The sequence below is a fragment of the Astatotilapia calliptera genome, chromosome 16, assembly GCF_964374335.1.
Source record: "Astatotilapia calliptera chromosome 16, fAstCal68.1, whole genome shotgun sequence".
Classification (NCBI taxonomy): Eukaryota; Metazoa; Chordata; class Actinopteri; order Cichliformes; family Cichlidae; genus Astatotilapia; species Astatotilapia calliptera.
In genome coordinates, this window is record NC_137437.1 from 12,476,798 (window position 1) to 12,496,919 (window position 20,122).

Sequence of the window (20,122 nt, forward strand, 5' to 3'; positions counted from 1 at the left end):
TTTCTCTGATTATATTCAACATGTTAACATTTAATACTGTATTGATAGAGCCAACTGATTCTGCAGCAGAGCATCCCCTGTTGCTTCTACTGGCTCCCCAGTCCCTGAGCTCCTGCTGCTGCACCCACAGGTATGTAAAGCAAGCACTGATACCTTTTTAGTCGGTGGGATTGCCTTGTGATCTACTTTACTAAATATCTACAACCAATCTGTTTTTGTTTTTGTTTTCAATGTTGAAATTAAAATCTAGTAGCAGCCTTCTCATTTCTTTGTGTTTTGTGCTGTTTTACAGGCCCACAGAGGAGGACGGCTCCGAGGCAGATGAGGGACGGGTCCCAGGACGGTCCATCGGCGGTGGAGCTGGCCATCCTGGTGTCCCTGAAGAGTCCACACCAGTCTCCAATGGAGCAGTTCCTCCTCAGCCTTGTTCCTGCTCTGGAGAGCAGCTGGGTCCTTTTTATTCCTGTCTCTCTGTAAATACTTATATTTTATATATTTATGTTTAATGTTTTTCTGTTTGAGAATTTTAATATTATTTCAAATAAATTTTTATAATGACTAATGTCTCAGTTCTACTACACAGCAAATGTTGGCACACGACTTGACACATGTAGAATTTATTTCATATTATACTAATGACAAAATATACTAATACAAGTTTTAGTCGTTGCACAGATCTGGGGATTATTCTGCCCCGATTTCAAACAAAGATCTGTGTATTTTGGGGTCACCGCCGTGTCCCCCTTTTTGCCAAGAGCCTCTCGAACCTCGTTGGTCTGGTGTTCCTGGATTTCCACCAACCCCTTCATGGTTATTGCTGTATTCATGGGATCCATCTTCTCAAGGAGCCCAAACGCCATGACACTTGACCCCAGTTGCTGTCTCGGCAGTCCCTCCATCTGTCTCTGCTGTGAAGGGTCCTCACATCTCCGTGTCCCCGTCTGGTGTCTGTTCCTTTCTCTGCAAGAGACAGAAAACCAAAACACCTCTCTCCCTAGCCTTGATAATCTAATATTGTTATCCATTGTTCTTCTAATGATTCAAATTTGGTTTAAAATATAATGTTCAGGACTTATTCTAATCATAATCTATGTGTGTAAAAGAAATCAAAAATTAATGAACCATTTCTAAGTCTAACACATTATAAGCTTAAGTTTTACCATAGCTAAATTATTAAACACACAAATAAACTCATAGAAATTTTCATATCACCATTGTTTGATGTTCAAACTCAACTTCCACTTCCCCCTTTTTTGACACACTCCCATGTGTCAATTCACCGGAGCTAGAAACTTAAAAGAAAAGGTTAGTGACATCATATCTCAAAAAGCATCAGAAATTCTCCTCTTCAGTCTCTCTTATCGTCCTGCTCCTGCAAAAACAAAACAAAACAAAGCGAAGCATCCACCCTTCTCTTGTCGGCTGGGTGAATTGTTTGTTGGCATTTACTAATCCTAAAGTTGATGCAGTCTTTGTCTCAGTATCAAGTCAGTCAAAACTTTTAGTCCGTCCATCACAGTCCAGTCACATGCATTCATTCACACACATTCATACCAGATGTTGCTGATAATGGAGTCTCACGCGCAACCTATTCGAGCATCCATCACCAGCAAGATGACGTCATCATTTTAAAAGGAAAACAATTCCTTGTTGTTTTGGACCGGATTGACTCGCTGCAATCCTTTTAGACTCAGGACTTCTCATGTGATCAGTGTCCCCTATAAGTGAATTTCTCTCAAGCCAATTACAATCATGGAGAAGCACACTTTGCAACTGTTTACAGTAATAATATTTTATAGCGCTTTAAATCTCAATCTTTCAGGCCTGGTTTAAAGAGCTGATTGTTAAATCATGAACTCACAAAATATCACCACCGGTGGATCACACCTCTCAGATGTTTTTTTTTCCTTCAGTGCACTGTAACAAAAACGAAAACAGACGTAACCAACAAAATACTAATAAAAATAACACAAACTAGGGCCCATTGCAGACATGTCCAAGCATAAAACTATCCCTCTCTCGCTTACGAGAAAGAACACAAGCCAAAGCTCACTGATAAAATCAAGCTAGCGCTAAGCCAAACCAAAAAATCAACCAGAAATTCACAGGAACTTTTTGCTTCCTGCCGGGACAATATTGTGTGGGAATTAGAACCTCAGGTGCCGTAACACCTTTTGTTCCTCCTTGAATTAAATCTCAATCACAGAAAATGCCGTACTCCGACCTAAAACTTACACTATTAATTCATCATTTTCACTCTGTGCCACTGTTCCTCATCAGGGCTGTGTGAAGCACAGCAAAGAATTCAGTCAAGGCCTTGAGCCATAAACAGACATCACGCACAGACATTGTTTTCATAACCAAACCGTTTTAGAGCTTATTCCTAAAATCTACATAAATGCCTTCTAGGTGACATATAACACATTCTAAGTAATCAATGGCTCCTCATAAAAATTATGTATTGGGATGTTTGTGTGCAGCATTTTGCATATTAGCATAAGCAAAGCATTCTTCATTGCATCAGCGTGTATGTGTGTGTGCATCACTCTTCATTGCACAAGCATGTGCATGTGTATGTGTGTGTGTGTGTGTGTGTGTGCGTGTGTGTGTGTGTGTATATTCATCACCTTCCTGTTCTGGTGTTCTGGGTAAACCACGGCCTGAAGCGTGCCCTGGGGTCCTGCCCTCCTCCTTTTCAGTCTGTTTGCGACCATTGCTGCTGCTGCTGCTCAAAGTTCTGTCCATCCTGGTTCTGACCCCAATTAGGGCAGTCCTTTCTCCAGTGTCCATGCTCACCGCAGGTGAAACCTGCATCTTCTTCTGTGTTTTTTTGTCCATTCTGAGGTGCCTTCTGACCTCACTTGCTCCTCCGGTCTCGGTCACGCCCTTTTCGCTGCCATGTTGGTCCATCACTGTCCTGCACAGTGTGAATGCAGAGTTATCACAGTCAGCATTCTTTTGCTCGGCCTTACTTTTCATTCGGGCTTGGTGGGCGTCTCGTCACAGCTCTGTCAGCTGAAGCTGTCTGAGAATTTTCCCCCGTCTAGTGAAACGGGCCTTAGATTTAGTGCTCTCCGTCTCTGCTGCATGAGATCGCATTCCTGCAGCACTGTTGACATTTTCAGGTCGTTGTTGTGGGTCCAGCTGTTGCAGCATTTGGTCAGGGTCACGTAGAGGGGAGAGCAGGAGTCCAGGTTAGCCTCGGCTTTCAGGGCCGGCAAAGCAGCCTGTAATTAAGCATAAAGAGAAAAAACAAAACAAAAACAAAACAAAAACAGACCATCCATAAAAAAAGCCACAGGTAAGAAAGAAATTACAAAGATTTAAAGTTTACATTGTTCAATCTGTTATTACTATTATCACCCCCCTTCACCACAACCACTTTAATTTACTTTTCAGCTCCAAGAAGCTACAAGAGAAGCTTTTATTTAGTTGTTATTCTCTCGTTGGGGCTGCTGGCTGGACTTCTCACTCTTGCTTTCTACTGTGAGTTGTGTTGTGTTGCTTTGTTGTTGTTGTTTTTTTCTGTTATATATATAACATGTTTCATTCCATAATGGCAAAATTCAAAAATAATTTTGCTTACTGCGAAAATAAATCAGCAACAGTGTTTTTTTCTGTCTTAAAAACGTCTTTGCTTATTTATCTTCAGACAAAAACTCCTTACAAGATTCAGCTGAATATCTCTCAATGAGTAACAAACTTTCCTCAATAACCGAGGAGAGAGACCTTCTAAATGCAACTGTCTCTGTAGTGAGTAACCAACTTTCTTCTATGACTAAGGAGAGAGACCTGCTGAAGGCCAACCTCACTGAAATGACCAAAGAGCGGGAGAGACTGCAGAGTTTGTTCAACCAGAGTGAGTCCTTGTCTGAGCTGTTGTGTGTCTTTGTAAAAGATTTTACACTGAAATTCAGTGATTCCGTTTTCCAGTGATAGATGGAAATATTTTCTCATTATATCTGAAATGACAGAATTTTAAGGAAGCAAACTTTAATCTTCATGGATTTGTTTCACATGAATCATTGTCATCATTGTTGCATCTCCTCTGCATTGCCAAGGGGGCTGGCTTAGCTAACCCACCCCCTATGGAGCCATCTCTGGCTGCTTATCTGGCCCCGTCCCATAACCATGGTGTCGGCGGCCCCGCAACTCTGCCGTCCAAGCACTGCAGATTCTCTGCTTCGCAGCTGGAGAAGATTTATCGAGCTCAGGCCGGCACTGCTCGCGCCATGAGCTCTGTCACCATGCTCCAGACGTACCAGGCAATGTGCCTGGCGGAGCTCGGATCGCTGGTTCCTGATGACAGCCCGCTGGCACCTCTTCTTAACGAGGTCAGAGTCGCCACAGATCACATCCTCCGTGCGTCTCGCTGTGCAGCGCTCTCCCTGGGCAGAGGGATGGCTTCGACAGTAGTGGCGCAGAGGCACCTGTGGCTAGGGATAGGGACAGGGCTGTATATCTGGACGCACCAGTGTCTGCGGCTGGGTTATTCGGACATTAACTTGAAGCCATTCAGGCTAGATTCGATCTGAGGAAGAAGCAGACGGAAGCTCTGCGCAACATCATCCCCAGACGTCAGCCCAAGCCCGCAGCTAGCTCTCACAGGCCCGCCGCTCCTCTGCTGACTGGCAAGAGACCAGCGCCCACTGCTGAAGTGGGTGTGCCGCCAGCGAGAGCACATCCTCCGGCCCAAGCTCCACGCCAGTCGGCCTGGAGCAAAGGCCCACCCTCGGGCCACGGCGGGACCCGACACCCAGGAGGAAGAAGCCTCAGCTCTCCTAGCTGTGATTTCGAGTGGAGAGGGGGTCCAGCAGCAGGGAGACGCTGTTTTTACCCCTCTTTTGCCGCACAAGAGGTGCCGCTTAAGTTTGTTCAGGTTGTCAGCCCCAGAAGGCGCTGCACTTTCCTAACACTGTCTCCCAAGCACAAAACCCCTGCACACAAAATGCCTCAGGTAACTCCCTGTTCAGATGTGTTAAATGTTCAGGTGACCACATCGAGTGTTCCCGGTGTTTTTCATTGTTGTGCCCCAGAAAAGGTGCCTCCAACAAAATGTATAAATGTACATGTTTCCATGTTACAATCAATAAAGAGTGTTGTTTATTCTCAAACAATCACAAATGCTCAGCCTGCAGGCAGAATGAGCCAGGTCAGGCAGGTGATGCAGTCCCCTGCAGACACACTGGGGGGCGACAACGCCCCGCCGACGGTGCTGCAGGTCGGCCGGCTGGCTGCTCACTTCCCTCAGTGGCGCGCTTGCGCCCCCTCTCCGTGGGTGCTGCGAACCGTTGCCATGGGTTACCGGTTGCAGTTCCGGGTCAAGCCGCCTCGTTTCCAAAGAGTCGTAAACACGACTATCAACACCGAGGCGGCCATGATACTCAGAGAGGAAATAAAGGCACCATTGCAGAAAAGAGCAACATGAGTGGTCCGCTTCGGAGATAGACAAAGGTTGGTACAGCCGCGTCTTGCATGCTAGCTCTCAGTTCTTGGAGGGAGCCTGGGTTGCTCCTGTCTCGGTCTCTGCTGTTATGGTGCAGTGTTCATTTTCTGTCTCTAAGAGCCACCCATGTCCCGGGCCACCTGAACCTGGGGCCGGACCTTCTCTCCAGGGGGGGTCCTCTGGTGAGAGAATGGAGGTTACACCCTTTAATAGTGGCTCAGATTTGGGACCTATTTGGCAAGGCGCAAATAGATCTTTTTGCTTCCAGGGTAAATACTCACTGCCCCCTGTTCTTCTCCATAATCGACCACGATGCACCCTTGGGCTTGGACGCGCTAGCGCACCAATGGCCAGACGTGCTCCTGTATGCATTTCCCCCAGTGGAAATGATATCTCCAGTTCTAGAGAGAGTGCGTCGGCATTCCCTCTCGCTGATTCTAGTGGCCCCTTGGTGGCCCACAAGGTCGTGGTATGCAGAGATAATCAGCCTGCTAGCAGCGAGTCCTTGGCAGCTCCCTCTCCGCAGGGATCTCCTCTCTCAGGTGGGAAGAGAAGTGTTTCATCCGCGCCCAGATCTGTGGCGCCTTCATGCTTACCTGCTGAGAGGTTAAACTTGATTGCTAAGGGTTTGCCACCTAGTGTGATAGCGACAATTCAGAGCACTAGGGCCTCATCTACTAGAGGCTTGTACGCTTACAAATGGCGAGCCTTCGAGCAATGGTGCCAGGACCGCCACACTCTCCCATTTCAGTGCTCTATTGTGGATGTTTTGACATTCCTGCAGGAGCTGCTGGATAAGGGCCTTTCATTTTCGACAATTATGGTTTAATTAACAGCTATATCTGCTTGTCATATTGGCTTTGACGGGGTGACACTAGGTGCACATCCCCTCGCCATACGTTTTCTGAAAGGAGTTTGCCGGCTGAGGCCCGTGCTTAAGTCCAGTGTCCCTGCTTGGGATTTGTCTTTGGTGCTGGAGGCCCTTTGTAGCCCCCCGTTTGAACCCATTGAGTCTGTGGATATGAAATTTCTTTCATATAAGACTGCATTACTTCTCGCTTTGGCTTTAGCAAAGCGAGTGGGTGAACTTCATGCGCTCTCTGTGCATCCCTCCTGCACACAGTTCTCTTCTGATGGCCACAAGGTCGTATTGCGTCCAAATGCTGCCTATTTTCCCAAGATCATGCCTGCATCTTATAGCTCAATGGAGTTTGAGTTGCTGAGCTTTTGCTCCCCTCCTTTTGCATCTGAGGAGCAGAGGAGGATGCATTCTCTTTGTCCAGTGTGTGTGCTACGCACCTACATTGAGCGCACTCAGAATGTGACCAGCTGTTTGTCTGCTTCGCTAATCCAAATAGAGGTAGAGCTCTGTCCAAACAGAGGCTGTCCCACTGGATTATAGAAGCTATCTCACTTGCATACGGCACCAGAGGTCTTGCTTTGCCCCACGGGGTGAGAGCTCATTCCACCAGGGGGATGGCAACCTCATGGGCTCTTTTTAAAGGGGTGCCTGTAGCTGATATTTGTGCGGCAGCTAGTTGGGCATCACCGCACACTTTTGTGCAGTTTTATCGGTTGGACGTTACAGCCCCTTCGGTGGCTCATGCTGTCCTTTCTGCTGGGTCTACCACTCACTAAGGATGTGGTGGTCCGATTCCGGTTCGGTGGCTGCTCTGTGGGGCGTGTATATATGTCCCATACTTATGTGTTGTACCGAGTGAATCGACTGAAAGGGAACGAATAGTTATGTCTATAACTTCTGTTCCCTGAAGGAGAGGAACGAGGTACAACACAAGGTGGCCCCACTGAGCAGTTTGGCTCGGTGAAGAGCGGCTATCGAACTGAGGGATGACTGTGATGACAGCGGCTATATGTGCAGGCGGGGCCGTGCGCGTGTCATCACACGTCATCTGCCTTAAAGGCGTGATTAAAGGTTTCTTCAGCCAGGACACGCGAGGGCGTGATATCCCATACTTATGTGTTGTACCTTGTTCCTCTCCTTCAGGGAACAGAAGTTATAGACATAACTATTCGTTTTGGCCTTACCCGGACATGACTTGTTATTAACCAAACATTTTTTGATGAATAATGGGAAAAAAAAAACCAGACCCAGGAGACAACAGCCAATGCTATCATCCATCCATCCATTTTCTTAACTTAACAATTTACTGTTAGAGACAGAGGGTTGTGCATGTATCCATAATTCATAATTCACAATGGGTTAAACATGCTATCAGTAGTCATTTTTCCCATGTTGTTTTAAATGTAATTCAAAGATATTAATATTGTTTTTTATTGACTCACCAGATACTGGGCATCTTATCAGCCTGACGACATGTTGCATAGAGAGAACTGTGCTCATATCAGATATCAAGGAACTTCCTGGAATGATGAAAGATGCGAAAATTCTCTCCAATGGGTTTGTGAAAAACTACTGTAAAAGCTGAATTTGTTGGAAAATTAGATTTGTACATATGTTTTAAATTAAGCTCTGATTGTTATTTCATTAGCATTTTTATATATCCTTTTCTGAATAAGTATTAAGCTTTAGTGAAAACAACCCTTGAAATATAACTATGCCTATAATAACAGTAATAATAACGAGTAACTGACCCATTTTATTTGGATAGCACTTCTAAAAACATACAGTCACAGCACACAGTTTTACTTTAGAGAATCAAATGTAGCCCCTTATTAGGAAGAAGATAAAGACTGTAGTTCCTGTCATAAAAACACACACACACAAAACGACTGTGGCCTGCTTTAGTGTGCTCAGTGTGTTTTTAGTCAATAATTACCGTCACTGGGGAAATGGTGTCAACATGTTTTGAATAATTCTGTGGTATTTTTATTGATAATGTTGGTTTATTGCATGAGTTCTGTTTTGATACTTTCAGTGGTTGTAACAGTGTTTTGGCATCTCAAAGATCAAGAGTTTCATCTAGAGAGGACTGTTAAAATTGTTACATTTCAGTCTGCAACATTTGGGCATTATCGAGTAATTTGCCATACAATATTAGAGAGTTTTTGTTTGAAACCTAGCTAAAATGTTCTCAGGTGTGTAGACATGAAGGTTGAAATCTGCACATTTGCATTTCATATTGCAAATGTGCTCACTTGCAATTCTGACTGCTGAAAGGGTTTAAACTAATGTTATCTTCACTTTATTGTTATTATTCTAGTTGGAAAACTGAGATTATTTTCTCTTGCTGTGTGTGTGTGTGTGTGTGTGTGTGTGTGTGTGTGTGTGTGTGTGTGTGTGTGTGTGTGTGTGTGTGTGTGTGTGTGTGTTTGTGTGTAGGGCATTTTACTGTATTTATGTGTTTTTCTTATTTTTTTTAATCTACTGTACAGATTACAGAAAAAAAATGCTTTTACATACATAAAGTAATTATTCTGCATTCTACTTGCTAAAAATCTGAAGCAGAAAATGATAAAGTCTTGCCATTGTTATTTCACCTCTTTTAATCATTAAAAACATACATTGTCATGATGCATTCTTATTGAAATGCAGTTTCCTCAGAATGTGTTTGACAGACATAAAATTGTGATTCATTTCAGTAAACAGTGATATACCCGGCCTGTGATATGTGCAAGAGCAGGAACGTTAACACCCCCAAGCAGCTTTTATGAAAACCAGTGGGAATGTCTTCTGTAGCCACCAGGGGCGAAATGGTAATGGAAGTTCATTCACTTCCTGCACATACAGTCCAGATCAAAAGTGGCTGCAGAATCACAGAGGCTGGCTGTGTGAGCTGGTCACACTTTATACATGTAGAGAAAACATGTTGAATGCAATTCTAATGAAAGTAACAGTGTGTAGTGTTCACGCTGTCAGTGTTTCTGTTCAATGACAATCACGCAGCAGCAGCAGAGCTACAGAAAACATGTTGGTACTAAAAGTAATCTACTTCTCTTCTTCTGCTGCAGTCAACTGCAATATATCAAGTCTTCATATTAGTCTGGGAGGAAGTTTAGTTTAATTACAGATGGACACTGACAGAATGCACAGAAATATGGATTAAAGTGCCAGCCACTGGGTAAAGTTTGATTTGTTTTTAATGAAAAAGAAAAAGTAAAAACAAAATCCAGAGTGTTTTCTTTTATTCAATAAAAACTTTTACCCCAAGTTGCTAAAGTCATTAGTTTTGCATTGACTCATTCTTTTCAGGAAAAAAAAGTTTCACAAAGCTGCGCAATGACTTTTTTCATAGTTAAATTCTCTTGAATTCATCAGTGGTATTAGGGCTCCTCCTCTGCTGCATGTTATAATTTTTTAGGCACCGAGGGGTTCCAATTCAGCTGTACCGATGGCTTCTTAGGCCCTGCGACAGACTGGCGACCTGTCCAGGGTGTACCTAAGATAGCTGGCATAGGCTCCAGTGCCCGCCACGACCGTAAAAAGGATAAGCAGAAGTAAATAAATGGATGTATGGATGATGGCTGATTACTGTTAGTCTCTGGTTCAATAATACACAGTAGTGTCTTCAGGCTGCACAATTTGTCCAGCTACAGTCACTGCTTTCACTGCTGTTGTTTCTGGAGATGATAAATTGTCCGTGGACTGACTAAGAGTAAGAGGTGCTACTACTATCAAAGTAGATCCAAGCCATCCACTGCAATCCAAGCAGCATACATATCAATTCTAAACCCTGAATATATATAGACCAGTCTGTGGGATTCTCCAGACCTTTTAATCACTACTTCAGTCAGTGTTTGAGCATCAGTACCTTCAACTAAATAAATAAATAAACGGCTTCTGTATTTCAAGTATATCATTTGTTATGGGGTCATAATGTTTGTAAAATGACTGCATTGTCCTTACCACGCCAGTAAACTGAAAGGTTAAGGAAAACAACCATTAAGTCAGGATGATTCTTCATGGAGGCCATTGGTCTCCGCTATAGTCTTTTATATGTATTTTTCCTTCCTTGAAAATGTACATATACATCAATGAAACATTTAAAGTTAAAAAAAAGAGGAACGTCTAAGCATCACTAAAACATTTCCCTGTTAAGCAGCTTTATTGTAATTTCTAACTGTGTTGCTGGGTCACGGTTAATTCCTGTACCTATGGGGTTAAAAAAAAAACAGCTGAAAAGAGTGTTTGATGTCTTTTGATGTGCTGACATTTTGTACAACAAATCTCACTCTTGTGTGTTGATCTGTGGCACCAGCACCCCTGTACAGGAAGTCTGTCTGTAGAGGAAGTCTTAGCAGCTCCTGGTTGGTTCAACTTATACCTGGTTAGATTCTGATCAAGCCATTAAACATAATTACCTTGCAGAAAAATCACATATGAATTACGATTCTGTGTTTAACCCTTAGTACACTTAACAGCATTTCTCTTATTGAGGATCATGTATAATGATGTGTTGGCGACTGCCTGAGAGCAGTAGCTGCTACTACTCTCACCCTAGATAAAGGCAATCCCATCCTGTCAATCGTCCATCCTTTTCCTGTCTAATCCAAGTATTCCAATAATATTTTTCACTAAACCCTGACTATTTACAGGTCAGTCTGCGGGATTCTCCAGGCCTATAGACCTTACACTATATTTTGTATTTTTGTAAGTTTGTTCATTGCAGACAAAAACACTTTTCTTAACTCATTCTGTCTTTTACTAGAATTTAAAACCTTCTGCACTCAAAATCAGCATGTGAATATTAACATGGAGACAACAACATGCAAACAATAAATATCCGTGGAAAAATAAATCTGGTTCTGCAGTTATTTAGTGAAATGTGCAGGAGCTTTATGACATTATTAGACACCTCTAAGAGTTCAGTAACAGAAAATATTAATTTTGATCACTCTCGCTTAGACACTATCAGGAGAATTTGGTGACAGGAGAGTTACAACATGTTGCAGGTTAACTAGAGTTTTTTGTTGTATGAGCTGTTGGGACATTATTTCAAAATCTTGAAATAAATGTGTAAAAGCAACAGAGTAAATGTTTTAATTTGTGCTGTTTCGGGATATTTAAAATGGGTTTTTTGATCAAATGAACTACATAGACTAAAATTGTTCTTCAAAACTATTTTTTTTTTCTTTATGTTAAACAGACCGTCCTCTCTGCGATCACCAATGAAAACACTTGGATTGGTTTAAATGACAAAGAACAGGAGGGAACATGGAAATGGGTAGATGGGACTCCAGTGATTTTCACGTAAGTCTTCACTTTGGTTCAGTCTATAACTTCCAGCAGACATTTCTACATATACACTCAACAAAAATATAAATGCAACACCTTTGTTACTGCTCCCATTCCCCATGGGATGGACGTAGAGACCTAAAATTCATTCCAGATACACAATATAACCATCCCTCCCAAACAGTGGTCACAAATCAGTCCAAATGTGTGGTAGTGGGCACATCTGCTATATTGAGATAATCCATCCCACCTCACAGGTGTGCCACATCAAGATGCTGATCTGACATCATGAGTAGTGCACAGGTGTACCTCAGACTGCCCACAACAAAAGGCCACCCTGGAATGTGCAGTTTTGTCTCACAGCAAAATGCCACAGATGCCACAAGCAATGAGGGAGCGTGCAACTGGCATGCTGACAGCAGGAATGTCAACCAGATCTGTCGCCCGTGCATTGAATGTTCATTTCTCAACCATAAGCTGTCTCCACATGCGTTTCAGAGAATATGGCAGCACATCCAACCGGCCTCACAACCGCAGACCTCGTGTAACCACACCAGCCCAGGACCTCCACATCCAGCAGGTTCACCTCCAAGATCGTCTGAGACCAGCCACCCAGACAGCTGCTGGAACAATTGGTTTGCACAACCAAACAATTTCTGCACAAACTGTCAGAAACCGTCTCAGGGACGCTCAACTGCATGCCCGTCGTCCTCATCGGGGTCTTGACCTGACTCCAGCTCGTCGCCGTAACAGACTTGTGTGGGCAAATGCTCACATTCGATGGCGTCTGGCACGTTGGAGAGGTGTGCGCTTCACGGATGAATCATGGTTCACATTGTTCAGGGCAGATGGCAGCTGAGAATGTCCCAGTTCTTGCATGGCCAGCATACTCACCGGACATGTCACCCATTGAGCATGTTCGGGATGTGCTTGACCGGCATATACGACAGCGTGTACCAGTTCCCACGAATATCCAACAACCTCGCACAGCCATTGAAGTGGAGTGGACCAACATTCCACAGGCCACAATTGACAATCTGATAGACTCCATGCGACGATGTGTTGCACTGCATGAGGCAAATGGTGGTCACACCAGATACTGACCGGTTCTGGGTCCCCAGACCCCCAATAGCGCAAAAAACTGCACATTCCAGGGTGGCCTTTTGTTGTGGGCAGTCTGAGGTACACCTGTGCACTACTCATGATGTCAGATCAGCATCCTGATGTGGCACACCTGTGAGGTGGGATGGATTATCTCAATATGGCAGATGTGCCCACTACCACACATTTGGACTGATTTGTGACCACTGTTTGGGAGGGATGGTTATATTGTGTATCTGGAATGAATTTTAGGTCTCTACGTCCATCCCATGGGGAATGGGAGCAAAAACAAAAGTGTTGCGTTTATATTTTTGTTCAGTGTAGAATCACACTGGTCAGTGGGCTGAACCAAACTACAAGTCCAGAGGCTTAAAGATTGTATACTAATGACTTAGTTGACTTGGTTTTCCTCTTCATCATTACCTGAAATTCGTTGATCCTAGTGTGTTAATCAACCTTCTCAGTAAGTTAATCCAAGCTGTTGATGGAAAATTTAGCTGATGAAATCCCCCACACCAACACCAAACAACTGAATTTTTCCTCAATAATAATAAGATAGTGTTGTTTTTACTCACCTGCTAGGTACTGGGCAGAACATCAACCTGATGGTGGTGGTGGAAAAGAAGACTGTGCTCATTTCAGAAATGATAGAAAAAAGTCCTGGAATGATATTCCATGTTCGACTTCTCTTAAGTGGATCTATCGAAAAGCACCAAACAACTTTATGTTTGTTTGTTTTTTAAATGATACAATCACACATGTTTTACAGTTTTAGCTGTAATTTTAATTCACAAACTAAGTTTGAGCTTTGTCTATTTTCTTCTATAATGAGTGTGTCTTTTGCTGTTACAAATTTCTATTTCTGTCATGTGTTAGTTTCACTTCCTGCATCTGTTTTCTCCTGATTTGAAGATCGTTCGTATCTGTGTAATTTCTTTCATTGGTGTCTCAATTCCCTCCTGTTTGTCATTTCACCTCTGCCTCCTGTTCTCTGCACTTGGGTCCACAATAATCAGCTCACACAGTTATGTAGATGCAGAAAAGACCTCCCTGATGAGCTCATGTGTCAGTGCGATGAGCAAAACTAAGAGCGAAAGCTTAAATATGTGTACTAAATATTCATTGTTGCCCACATGGGAAGATAATAACTTGTCAGCTATTTCCTAAAGGCATCATCACCCAAAGGCATATTATCACTAAAGATATTTTAATGAGATCACTTTATGAGAAAAAAAATGTTTCCCTGATGCCAGAAAGTTCAGTACACTAAGATTGAAAGATTTTACAGCTCTCTCTAAAGATCTTCAGAATTAATGAGTCATTATTCCCAATGGATTCATTATATTGATAAGGAATTTGTTGTTAATGTCCTGAGAGAGCACTGGTAAGTGTTACCTGGAAAAGTTTATCGTATATCTTATATTTCTACATGTCTTGCAGTTTAATTCTACTCTGTGATTTTTACTCAATTCTTAATTTTAATTTTCTAATTCTATTGTTTCCCCATTTGTATCTGTGAAAAAAAACAACAAATGTATATTAGTGTCAGGAGAGAACAGCTAGTTGTGGCAGTATTGCTGTTTACATTATTTGGAAACAGTTTTACTTTAGATAATCAAAGACAGGCTCTCATTTTGTATGGAGGGCGACAAGTGCCAACATGAATTCAATAAATACATCATTAAATAATTAAATGCATCATTAATTATTTTAAAATGGGAAATGATTAATTAAATATACAAATAATTAAATATCAATTTCTTTAATTGAAAAAATTCACAATTTAAATATTTATGTATTTCCAATTATAATTAATTCATAATGATCTTTTTAATCATTTAATGATTTATTATTAATTTGCTCATTTATTTCATTTTGACACTTGCGTCCCTCCACAATTAAGAAGCAGACAAGGATTATAGATTTTCCCAAACTACCCTGCTTTGCTGTAGTTCGTGCACTCTTACTGAAGTGGTGTTTCTCTATAGAGGAACAAAATGAAGACTGCTTCAGAGTCAACTTCATTTGGAACCTAACTGCTTCGGTACTTGTTTCTAGGGTTTAAAAGGAAGTGACTCATTCGCGGGATTTGTGGAGTGTTTTGATGGTAAGAGATAGCAAACCACTGATCATTCTATTGAGCGATACGGAGCTACTGAGGAAGAGAGAAGATTCTGTCATGTGGGAGTATTTTGAGTTGATTTTGGTCAGTCGGGTGGGTTTGCAGGTTTTGTGTTTTTGTTGTTTGCATTTGTGAAAAACTTAAAATGTCTTAACAAAACAGAAATCTGATTTTCATAATATAAATATCATTAAATAACTTTAGAAAGACTTCCATTTGACTTGGAATTTAATATAATAAAAAAAATATTTTTTAAAAAAAATAATCTATTCTACAAAATTTGCAGCAATGTCATTTGTTTATTCTTTTTAGGTGATAGTCTGTGGAATCCAGAAAGTCCGTATACCTGCATCTCTACCAACTTGCATTGCAGTTTCTGTGCACTCAACTTCCTATGTTGGAATAGACATCAGCGGGAACTATCACATGTCCGCCATGACCTGTCCAAAACCGGAAGTGATGTCATTTTGTGGAAATGTAGTTTTTTACCTTCAGGGCCTTATGAGCCTATACTGGTGTTTTTAAAAGTTATGTTTGACTTTATGACTTTCTGTATCATTTCTGGGATGCTTAGAACTCACATTGCACTGCTGGAAATAGTTTATTTTGATGTACATGCTGTTTTTTTGCAAATTGGCATCATAATATTTATTTTTGTTTTTCTTGCAGTATATAAAAATGGTGTATTTCAAAATAAAACTACGAAGACACTCAAAATAAATTTCCTGTGGTGGGCAGTACGGTGGCACAGTGGTTAGCACTGTTGCCGCACAGCAAGAAGGTCCTGAGTTCAATTCCACCATCAGGCCGGGATCTTTCTGTGTGGAGTTTGCATGTTCTCCCCGTGTTTGCGTGGGTTCCCTCCGGGTACTCCGGCTTCCTCCCACCGTCCAAAGACATGCAACTTGTGGGTATAGGTTAATTGGATAATCCAAATTACCAGTAGGTGTGAATGTGAGTGCGAATGATTGTCTGTCCCTGTGTGTTGGCCCTGCGACAGACTGGCGACCTGTCCAGGGTGTACCCCGCCTCTCGCCCTATGACAGCTGGGATAGGCTCCAGCGACCCTGAAAAAGATAAGCGGATGGATGGATGGATGGATGGAAACTATTTTGTGCATCTTTTTTGTATTTACAGATAAGCCTCTTAAATTTCTCCAACTAGAAATATATGTCAAAAAAACAAAAACGATTTTTAATTTTTTTGTAGTTTATTGCACTTTTTTGCAATTTATGTAATTACTATGCACTTAATGCATGCATATTATTACAATGTGGGCTATAATGGTTGTATTGATGTATAGCAACTTGAAATGCTCCCAAAAATGGCACTACAACATCTAAAAAATATAATATAAGCTCTGGCGGACTTGGTTCTATGGTAGGTCTTAAAGGGTTAATTAAAAACCAAACAGGATAACCTTAAATACATCATGTTTTTACTTTACCACCAGGTCAAAAATATTGGCGTAATATAATATTATTTATAAACATACCTGTCCAGCTGTCCAGTGATTAATTAAATACATGGAGGCAGGACCTCACAGCGGAAGCAAACTCCATAATGTGTTGTCTTCATTATTACAATCATTGTTGTACATACAAATTTTTTTTCAGGGTCCCATCATAATTTCTTCAGAAGTAAGTACTGTATATAATGCCAATATATATACAGTACATCCCAAGAAAAGAACATCGAGGGAACAGTTTACCCTGCCCGGGATAGGGTTACCGGGGCCCGGCCCTGGAGCCAGGCCCGGGGAGGGTGCCCGAGGGCGAGCGTCTGGTGGCCGGGCCTTAATCCATGGGGCCCGGCCGGGCACAGCCCGAAGAGGAGACATGGGCCCATCCTTCCGCAGGCCCACCACCCGCAGGAGGCGCCATAGGGGTCGGGTGCATTGTGTGCCGGGTGGCGGCCAGGAGCGGAGGCCCTGGCGGACTGACCCCCGGCTGCCAAGACTGGCAATAGGGACATGGAATGTCACCTCTCTGGTGGGGAAGGAGCCTGAGTTAGTGCGTGAGGTTGAGAGGTACCGGCTAGATATAGTCGGGCTCACCTCTACGCATGGCTTGGGCTCTGGAACCAGTCTCCTGAAGAGGGGCTGGACTCTGTCTCAGTCTGGAGTTGCCCCTGGTGAGAGGCGGCGGGCTGGGGTGGGTATTCTAATATCCCCTCGGCTTGCTGCCGGTACGTTGGGGTTTTTCCCGGTGGATGAGAGGGTTTGTTCCCTGCGCCTTAGGGTCAGGGAACGGGTCCTGACTGTCATCTGCGCTTATGCGCCGAGTGGCAGTTCGGAGTACCCAGCCTTCTTAGAGTCCCTGGGGGGGGGGGGGGGTGCTGGAAGGTGCTCCACCTGGAGAGTAAGAGTGTCCATAAGTGCACGTGGCACCAGGACGCTCTAGGCCGTAGGTCGATGATCGATTTTGTAATCGTATCAGCAGACCTGCGACCATATGTTCTGGACACTCGGGTAAAGAGAGGGGCTGAGCTGTCAACTGATCACCACCTGGTGGTGGGTTGGATGAGGTGGCGGGGGAGGACACTGGACAGACCTGGTGCACCTAAACGCATAGTGAGGGTGTGCTGGGAACGTCTAGCAGAGGCCCCAGTCCGCGAGATCTTCAACGCACACCTCCGGCAGAGCTTCAACAGCATTCCGAGGGAGACTGGGGACATTGAGTCCGAATGGACCATGTTCAGCGTCTCCATTGTCGAAGCTGCTGCATTGAGCTGCGGCCGCATGGTGGTTGGTGCCTGCCGTGGTGGTAATCCCCGAACCAAATGGTGGACACCAGAGGTGAAGGGAGCCACCAGGCTGAAGAAGGAGTCCTATCGGGCTTGGTTAGCCTGTGGGACTCCGGAGTCAGCCGACAGGTATCAACAGGCCAAGCGGAATGCGGCTCGGGCAGTGGCTGAAGCAAAAACTCGGGTGTGGGAGGAGTTCGGAGAGGCCATGTGAAAAGACTTTCGGACTGCCTCGAAGAGATTCTGGCAAACCGTCAGGCGTCTCAGGAGGGGAAAGCGGTGCTCTACCTGCAATGTGTATAGTGCTGGCGGAGTGCTGCTGACGTCGACTGAGAAAATTGTCAGGCAGTGGAAGGAATACTTCGAGGACCTCCTTAATCCCACTGACACGTCTTCCGAGGAGGAAGCAGAGTCTGGGGATGAGGGGAATGACCCACCAGTTTCCGGGGGCGAGGTCACTGAGGCAGTTAAACAACTCCTTGGTGGCAGAGCCCCTGGTGTTGATGAGGTCCGCCCCGAGTTCCTGAAGGCTCTGGACGTTGTAGGGCTGTCCTGGTTGACACGCCTCTGCAATGTATCTCGAGGATACTTGAGGGTGCATGGGAGTTTGCCCAACCAGTCTACATGTGTTTTGTGGACTTGGAGAAGGCATTCGACCGTGTCCCTCGGGGTGTCCTGTGGGAGGTGTTGCGGGAGTATGGGGTGTCTGGCCCATTGCTACAGGCCATTCGATCCCTATACAACCGTTGTAAGAGCTTATACAACCGTTGTAAGAGCTTGGTTCGCATTGCCGGCAATAAGTCGGACTCGTTCCCGGTGGGTGATGGGCTCCGCCAGGGCTGCCCTTTGTCTCCGGTTCTGTTCATAATTTTTATGGACAGGATTTCTAGGCGCAGCCAAGTGGCGGAGGGCTTTCGCTTTGGTGGCCTCAGAATCTCATCTCTGATTTTTGCGGATGATGTGGTTCTGTTGGCTTCATCGGGTGAGGGCCTCCAGCTCGCACTGGAACGGTTCGCAGCCAAGTGTGAAGCAGCGGGAATGAGGATCAGCACCTCCAAATCTGAGGCCATGGTTCTCAGCCGGAAAAGGATAGAGTGCCCACTCCGGGTCGGGGATGAGTTCCTGCCCCAAGTGGAGGAGTTCAAGTATCTCGGGGTCTTGTTCGCGAGTGATGGGAGAAGGGAGCCGGAGATCGACAGACGGATTGGGGCTGCAGCTGCAGTAATGCAGACGCTGCACCGGTCCGTCGTGATGAAGAGGGAGCTGAGTGTAAAAGCGAAGCTCTCAATTTACCGGTCGATCTACGTCCCTACCCTCACCTATGGCCACGATCTGTGGGTAGTGACCGAAAGAACGAGATCGCGGATACAAGCGGCAGAAATGAGCTTCCTCCGAAGGGTGGCTGGCCTCACCCTTAGAGATAGGGTGAGAAGTTTGGCCATCCGGGAGGGGCTCAGAGTAGAGCCGCTGCTGCTCCACATCGAAAGGAGCCAGCTGAGGTGGTTCGGGCATCTGACAAGGATGCCCTCTGGGCGCCTCCTGGGTGAGGTGTTCCAGGCAGACCCAGGACACGCTGGAGAGATTATATCTCTCGGCTGGCCTGGGAATGTCTTGGTGTTCCCCCGGATAAGCTGGAGGAGGTGGCTGGGGAGAGGGAGGTCTGGGCCTCTTTGCTTAGGCTGCTGCCCCCGCGACCCGGCCTCGGATAAAGCGGATGAGGATGGATGGATGGATGGATGGATGGATAATGCCAATATTTTCCCACATTTTCCAGATACTGTACCAGTACTGTGTGTAAAAAGCCATCAAAAACTCAATTAAGTGTTATTCTTTCTCTCCTTTCTTTCTGTTTCCTTTCACCTTTTAAAGGTTGCAATGTTAGAAAAAATATTTTGTGCTGCCATGCTGTTAATTGATGAGGTAAATAAATAGTTTATGAAAATATCACTAAATCTATCATTTATTTTTTTTAATATTCATTAATTATCATGTCTCACCCCTAGTCTTCTCTGTCTTAATTTCGGTTTCCACCATGTGTTGTAGATAGTTCAGGGGGTTAACTCGACAAAGCAGTTTTCAAGTCAAGTCAAAGTTTATCTATATAGCACATTTAAAAGACTAGTGCTTCACAATAAAATGAATCTTCCTAACTTAGATTTAAAACAAAAGATTTCTACGCCTCCTCCAGACTCAAAAACAGATTGCAAACCAATCGACACACCCGAGTCACTGACTTTCTTAAATCCACTCACTCTCACTGGCTCTGTTTATTACTAATCACTGTGTAACTGCTGTAAATTCAAAGTAACTGCCGTCTCCTTACAAATGTTTATTGGATTAACCACACTTATACAGACTGTATATAACTACCAAATCTCCAGCCATGTTGATGGATAGCCTATATTGGCTGAAAATATTCATTTCCAGAGAAAAGACACAGGCAGATGATGCTTACAGGATGTGATGCACTAATGAAATATTGATGTGTCATATTTGTCCAAGGAGTATTTCATTGTTATGGAAAAAGAAAATATTAAAATCATGATGACCAATT

General features: G+C 44.0%; 1 long non-coding RNA gene across 1 annotated transcript; it reads left to right on the forward strand.

Moving 5' to 3' along the window:
* On the forward strand, positions 1 to 559 carry LOC145421224 (uncharacterized). Its single transcript, XR_013902533.1, has 2 exons — positions 1 to 130; positions 293 to 559. It is a non-coding gene; the product is annotated as an uncharacterized LOC145421224 (long non-coding RNA).
* Positions 560 to 20,122: the final 19,563 nt, after the last annotated feature.